Below are 7,666 nucleotides of genomic sequence, written 5' to 3'. Positions count from 1 at the left end.
AAATTAACAGATTAGTGTGTTATGTTTGATTGAGTCTATTGCCTTCATTCTGGCAGAATCTACCTATGTTTATCAGTAGCTTGCCATATTAAGTGATATTGAAATTATGCTAACAGTTGATAATGGTGTATTATTGTAATTATGATTTTTATTGCCCTGCCACAAAGTGGTCAAGGCCATGTAATTTTACCCTTGTCCATCATTCCGTCATTCCTCAACAAATCATTACATAGACTTTTTTCTAAACGCCTTCACATACAGGGCTGATTTTTTGGGTATATATGTGAGTTCACCATGATGAGTTACAGATAAGGTTTACCTTTCGCTCCGCTCAGCTGCTTTTTTTTCAAAATGGCAGGCTTTCGACTTTTTTAAACGAGGCCATTTGTTGTTTTGACACATCTAGTTTTCACCATCTTCAAATTTTTCAGCACTTGTGCTGACACCCACTATTTAGAAATTTTTGCAATCTGCAACGGGTTCCATAATGAAAACTTGATCACTAACTGTTATGCATGTTTGTATTTAATATTCATTACCAGAATATTTTCAATAACCATATTTTTTTTAGATTACATGAAAAACCTACAGAAAGGAGAATGGGAAGACCTTATTGTAAAAGCAAAGTACCTACAAGGGGTACCTTCCAAAAGAGTAGGTGCTGTTTTGGATTCTGCTGTGGATGATCCAACCAAGTTGTTACATGTAGTAAAAAGAATTAGTCCTGTGCCATTTACACCACAGTGTCAAGTAGATGTTCTTTTTTATATTCTTTCCAAGATGGGTAAGACAATATTTATCCTTTATGCATAAACTGATACAAAGATTTTATAATCAAACAGTAGTGCATATATAGTAAGTACTCAATTCTTATATACAATGTGTATGTTTTTCTTGTTTTAGATATTTTACACTTTATAAATATTATTTTCAGTACCAGTACATGTATATCATCTGTATAAGATTTTTAATTTTAAATGTCTCTAAAGTATAAAATTGTTTTATCATAATTATAAACAAGCAATGTATTGACTAAAAATATTCGTTCAAATATAAGAGAGTTACTTTTTAATTTCAATCAACTTGATATCATATGAGGATGCACTCTGTTTATTGGTAGTAGCCTACCCTGCTCAAGTGTGGACAATCATTGGTGAAGTGATAGCCAATGCCTTAAATGTGGAGATCGTGGGTTTGATATCAGACCTCATCACACCAAAGACTTTAAAAATGGTAGGTTCTGCATCTCCACTAAGCATGCAGCTTTGTGAGGTGAAGCGATGACTGATTTGATTGAAGTAAAAAATTGTTTCTGAGTGTGGTAGCTTGCCTTTCTTTGGGTTATTGCTTCTTTGATCTAGTCCAGCACAGTTTGTCTGTCTAGTAAAAAGCTGAGTCTTGATTTGTACGAATGTTTTCATACTAAAAATAACTAAAAATCTGACTACTACTTACATGTGAACCTGAAGAAGTAGAAGGTATGTAATCTGCAATACTGTGACAAAAATGTATTATCTATCTAAAGATGTGTGATTTATATTTCAGTAGATGAGGGATTTTTTCAACTTTTTTCAAGTAGACCCAAAAAAGAACAGATGAACTTGCTAAAAATGTTTTTGAGGATCTTATGAAGTGTCTTACAAATCAAGGTGAGAACTATAAAACTTCTATTCTTTTTTAATTACCAAATTTATCTTTAAAATGTATTTCATCAATTGTTTGGAGTGAATTTGGTATCACATTTTGTCATATGACTTTTATATAATATTGCATAAAATATTGCGGTAGACATGTTGAAAAGCATAAGTAAGGAAGATACGGGTTAAGAATATCAATATTTTATAGGATATCTTGGATTCTTGACTTCTTAAATTTGTGAAATGGGTTATGTTTTCATCTGTTCAGTGGCTGTTTATGTTTTAACTCAATAGTGAAAAGTAATTTTGATCATTTGTTGCAATTTTTTATTAGAATGTCGCTATCCTGTTCATATACTGCAAAATGATATACGTATGATGAATAAGTAACCGGTTACATAATATTGATAATGATTTATTTCCTTTCTAGACATCAATGATACACACCAGGAATGTAATCTTGAAGATGTAGAAGGAAAGTTATGGCTTCCGAAAAAAACTGTAGCGAAATTGTGTGTCATGTGTTATTTTCTGAATGAAATGTAGAAAATTAATAATAAGGAGAAAGATAAAAATTTTACCGTGTCGGCCATCTTTTTTAAAGATAGTACTTGTTTAATGGTTTTCAATTCCTTTTGGCTGCAGGAAAAAAATAAACATTTCAAATGTGTGCTTGAATGCATGGTTCCAGGGTGCAAAGTAGATAACACGAATACTGAATTAAAAATTTAGAAATTGGGTTATGTCCATAAGTAATTTATATCGAAACTTTACGACATATTGGTATGTATTTCTTGGCCAAGTCAAAGCTGTATTATAACAAATTTCCTCCAGTAAATGTAGTTTCAGAATTTAAGTTACAATAATTCATTTCAGGTGATAAACGCATATATGGGAATCTTATAGAGTGAAAACAATTTAGAACTAGAGGATCATATTTTCGCTCTGCCATCATATATGGCAGTCCTTTGGGAATAAAAACGGTTTGATACTTGGTTTTACAGTAAGTTAAGTATTTCATTTGTACAACATGTATTATTTTAAATTTTTAAGATAATGACCATGAGTTAACTGCCAGTTACCAAATGAAACAAAGAAAAATATTTTGTATGTAACAGTTACTGGTTAAGTGCAACGGAAGTCACGGAAGGCAAGACTTAGGTTTTGTTATTCCAGCGATGGCAGCGATGACAGCACCTAAAAACTTCACGTATGTTTTCTGATAAGTTGCTAGGTCAATGATATTCGGTGCGCAGATGCATTACCAACATTTCATCTCAAATTCATGCCTATTTTAGGAATAAACCCCGCAGGCATGGTCTGTTGAAAATTCAGTGTTAAAGTTTCATGTTGTTTTGCATTTATAACACACATGCTGAAATATATTTGGTTCTTGTAGATTAAATTATCAAGATACACTTGGATTTTCATGCCAATCAACAAGTGTCAAAACCACTGGATATTACTGGCAGCAAATATTCCATGTAAATCAGTATCAATACTGGATTCCATGAATGGGAACAATGACAAATATGTACAACATTGAAGGTAATTCAATTAATTATCAGTGAAAATGAATAAAAACCAAATACATCTTTATTATGCATTTAACACAACACCCTTATATAAGTGCATTTTACCCATGTTTTCCATGAATTATGAACCAAAAAAACTAAGGGAAATAATGAATTATCCATTGAAAAAAAAAACGAAAAACATGTGAAAATTTAAATAATCTTTAATGCAACTGATACATGTTCTGAATTAAAACATAATTAATTTTCATTATGTAAAGTGTTTTATTTAGATATAGAAGGTATCTCTTAATGGATTTTGAATAAGGATCTCATAAATTTTATCTTTAAAATATATAATATACTATTATATTTGTTTATTTTATGTTCTACCAACTGTTTGAGGGATACTTATTTTTAAACAGACATGCATCTGATACAGGACTGATTATGCTATACTGTTGCCCATTGGACCCTTGAAAACAAACGACACCTATTTTTTTGAAACTTTGGTGAATTGAATATCACATTAAAGACACAAATTTTCATGAATTTAGGTCTCTATAAGTTTTGTAAAAATATGTCCATGTGATCAGGCATATCACATCTACTGTAGCAGGGATATGTACGATATGAATGACAATCTTAGTCGGTTCTCACTTAACACTTTTGGGTCAACAGCCACATCCCTCCCCCCTTCAATGTAGTATCAAGAACACACGAGACTAGTTCTATGCATTGTATAATGTAAGTGCATATGATGTTTGTATGTTGATCACATTAATCATAATAAAGCTGAGAATGTGTATTTGTAATTTAGTACAAAAGTGTATGAATATTGTGTGATAAATTTGTTACCATGCTTCAGATAGCAAGCAATGTAAACATGTGGATTTTCAGTATGATTTGAATGATAATCCTACCTTTAGTATACTGATTTTGAAAGATCTTTTCCAAAGCATTGCAGTGGTATGCAACTTAAACCTTGTCATGCTACGCCTGGATCTGTTCGGGATTTGACCTGGTTCCGCTTTATCAGTTCTGACAATGCAAATCTTAGTTTAGGAAAATGCAATTTGTGTCCATCTGCAACCAGTGTGACTGTGCTTTAACATGAGGCTATCTGATATATAGTTTGTTAATAAATAATGACTTGAAAGCTAAAAGAGGAGGTCACAAGTTTCCACTGTCGAAAAAAGAGATTTTGTTGGTGGTAGGGTTCATTTCTTGGACCCTTGCCAGAGCAGAATTGATCTGTAGTACTCTCTTTTGCCTGGAAACTAAATAAGAGTGATTTTTGTCGCCACCATTTGGGTTTCAATCCCTTGTATTGATTACAACCGGTTTTAGGACAGAGGCAAAAAATTGGAAAAAAAACTCATTTTTTCACACGAGTGACCCTTCAGGGGGTTCCTGACCCCCAACTCGTGACCGTAACACACTTTATTTGGCTTTAGTAGCCTTCATGATCTACAGTCTGTGGGATGAATGTGCTTTGGTTCCTGATTTGTTCCAGTTGAACAACACAAGTTCCAGTTGAACCACACAGGTAGCAAATAATGATCAGAGATGAACAAAAATGACAATTTTTGAGTGACAGACCAATTTTCAGCACGACAAGCGTTGAAGATGTCATTTATACTGAGACATTTATTTCATTTTTTTCATTTTCATGTATTTGCATTTGTATTATAACTAACAAGAATATTTTGCAGGAACTACATGAAAATAAGAAGTGAGAAAATAAAAAATGATATTGATGCTAATTGGAAGAGTGGAAATTTAAAATCTAGTCAACAAAAAGATGGCCTTAGCTGTGGACTGTTTATACTTATGGTAAAGATAACCATGATATGATTTACACATGCAGATAAATTCTTGTTGGGTGCCAGTTTATTAGTGTTTTGTGTAGAGTATGGAACAATGAAACAAAGAATGCCCCAACAATCTGTGTACAATAGGTTGATATATTGACTTAGATGTTTAGTCCTGTTACATTTTAGGTTGACAGAGGACATAATAATGTAAATAACTATTAACATTCTTCACCATATTGATTTTTTAATTGTGCCCTTCCCATTAAGAACTGGCTCAGTGTGTTGGTTAGTATTCATTTATTATGTTTATGATCTTGCCCTTAATATGCATCTGACCCGTCCTTGAACATTAAGCAACCAACCATCCATCTAACCACCAATCAATTTAGAAGAAGACTGAGTCAAATGTATAAATAGGGAATATAAATTAAGCTTAAAAACAACTAACAATGAACACAGTACTTAAAGCAACCACTGACAGCTTCAGACCTGAATTAATCCGAAGAGAATGTGTTGCAATATTAATTGTACAATGTATGTTTCAGAATGCACTAGATTTAACCAAGGGTATTCAATCAATGCAATTGACCCAAAAGGCTGCTCTGGTAATGAGAGAATATGTCACAAAGAAAATCATAAAAACATCTAGAAAACAAACGGCACAGAGGACAATTTATAACATGCTTGATTGTCAAAAGCCAATTAAAGATGCGTGGGTGCAGTGCCAATGTGTGTCCGATGGCTGCACTTCAAATGCATTGGACTGAACAAAGTGCCAAGAAATGTGTGCATTGTTTGTGAACCACAATATAAATAGTTATACCCCATACATAGAAGTTGCAGGGGTATTTAGTTTTGAGCCTGTCCATCCTTACGTGTGTGATAGTGTGTTGTTGCCTGAGAGTGCCTTCATTTGTTCAATGTTTTTTTCTTCAAACTTTGTTGAACGATTAGTTAACTGTAACAGCTGGATATGATTTACTTCCCATTTATCTTGTCACATTTTGAGAGAGTCAAGCTTGCGTTTTCAAAAAAGTGCAAATGTTGTGATGTGGGGTATTGAGAGAGAGGTATATAAGGTTCTGATTGGGTTGTTGCGTTTTAGGCACATTCCCCATTCCCATTATTTATGAATTGTACTTATTTAAAGCTGTTATCAAAAACATTCATTTACAGATTTTCAATATGAGTCCATGAGATTATGAGTTTCTACATGAATATTAATAGTTAACAAACAGGTCAACAGACTGTTTGTGTTAAAAGTATTTCAACATGGTATGCATTAGTAGCAACAATTTTGTAATGTCAGTTTCGTTCACATATAGAGTGTATAAAATGTATTTTTATTTGTCAATTCATAAACAATTCTATGCTAAATACTTTATTTTGACATGATTTTACTTCTAAATACATTTCAGTGTATCTGCATCTTCAAATATGTTTTGCCCCGTGCAGGTCCGGGTGTCAAAAGAATAGGCCTGCAGCAGCGCTAAGCTCGTCGTATAAGGCGACTAAATAGTGCTCAGAAACCTAGCCGGTTGTTAGGCGCTCTGCTCACAGAGCCACAGAGCAACTGTGATGTGTGCCCCAGGTGGTGGAATGGGTACCCCTGGCGTGTTACATGCTGGGGTTGTCAGGCTATAATACGGAAAACCTGACCGCAAACCATAGTGGTGCACCGTGTTGGAAAAGATGCCACGTTCCTCGCACGTTAAAGAACCCTGCTGTGGTATTCGATAGGAGTAGGAACCTTTGCGCTCCGCCACAGGAGGCTAAATTGTCCTACCTTACCCATCCCCCCTTTTTCCAGTGGCAATCAAAATTTGTCGACCCTATTATCCTTGTGACCCATCCTTTTTTTTCATTTCATGTTCATTTTGTCATCCATGTCATGTTCATCGTCTGAAAATAGTTGAAATATTGCTGCTCGGACGTTAAACCCCAAAAAACAAACAAACAAATCAAATATGTTTTAGTCATTTTCATAATTGTGATTGCTTGGTGTTTTAAATTGATGTTTTGTTGAAAACCATTTTATTTTTTTTATTGGTGTTATTCTTTTTATTCAACCTTTATCCTGTATTTGAAAGCACTGAAAATTTATCGCACGTTTTGTTATTTTTAATGTTGCTTATCAGCATACTAGCATAATCTAAACCAATCGATTTGTTATTTTCATAAAAAAAATCACATTGATGAGATTTTCGCACTAATCTATTTTGAACATTATTTACAATTTGCTATAGTCAAGCTTTATAATTAATACAAACGGGTTTCAGTATTAAAGTTATAATAGTTTTTTGGTTGCCCAATGGTTTTAAATTTTATGAAATACTAATTTCACAAATTTAATCCCTGTGTTCATTGATCAAACTTTACCCTTTTAAAGAGATGTTATCATATTTAGTATCTTTCTTCTGTAAGAATCACATTTATGTTTATTGAATTGTATTATTTGGTTCCTTAAGGTCATCAGTTATCGTACCATTTGTTAGAATAAGTCTTTTCTACAATTTAACAATGTTAGGAAATTTTAGAAATTGATTGTACAATATTCAAAGATATGCAGGAAAATGCATTCAAAAGATAATAACACAAAGTTTCATTCAGGCCAATTGTTATCTTAATGTAAATAACGATTTTTTTATGCATAAAGACATGATATATATATTCATATTTTCCTGCTCGTTACTCATTT

At 33.0% G+C, this 7,666-nt stretch overlaps 1 pseudogene; it reads left to right on the top strand.

The window, feature by feature from the left end:
• The first annotated feature begins 2,962 nt into the window (after nucleotides 1-2,962).
• On the top strand, nucleotides 2,963-5,785 carry LOC148597745 (uncharacterized; annotated as a pseudogene).
• Nucleotides 5,786-7,666: the final 1,881 nt, after the last annotated feature.

Source organism: Perna viridis, chromosome 14 (assembly GCF_037379345.1).
Source record: "Perna viridis isolate PV_CMFRI_1.1 ecotype Kerala chromosome 14, ASM3737934v1, whole genome shotgun sequence".
Classification (NCBI taxonomy): domain Eukaryota; kingdom Metazoa; phylum Mollusca; class Bivalvia; order Mytilida; family Mytilidae; genus Perna; species Perna viridis.
The sequence above is the reverse complement of the archived record's forward strand: the minus strand, read 5'-3'. Positions and strand labels throughout refer to the sequence as shown.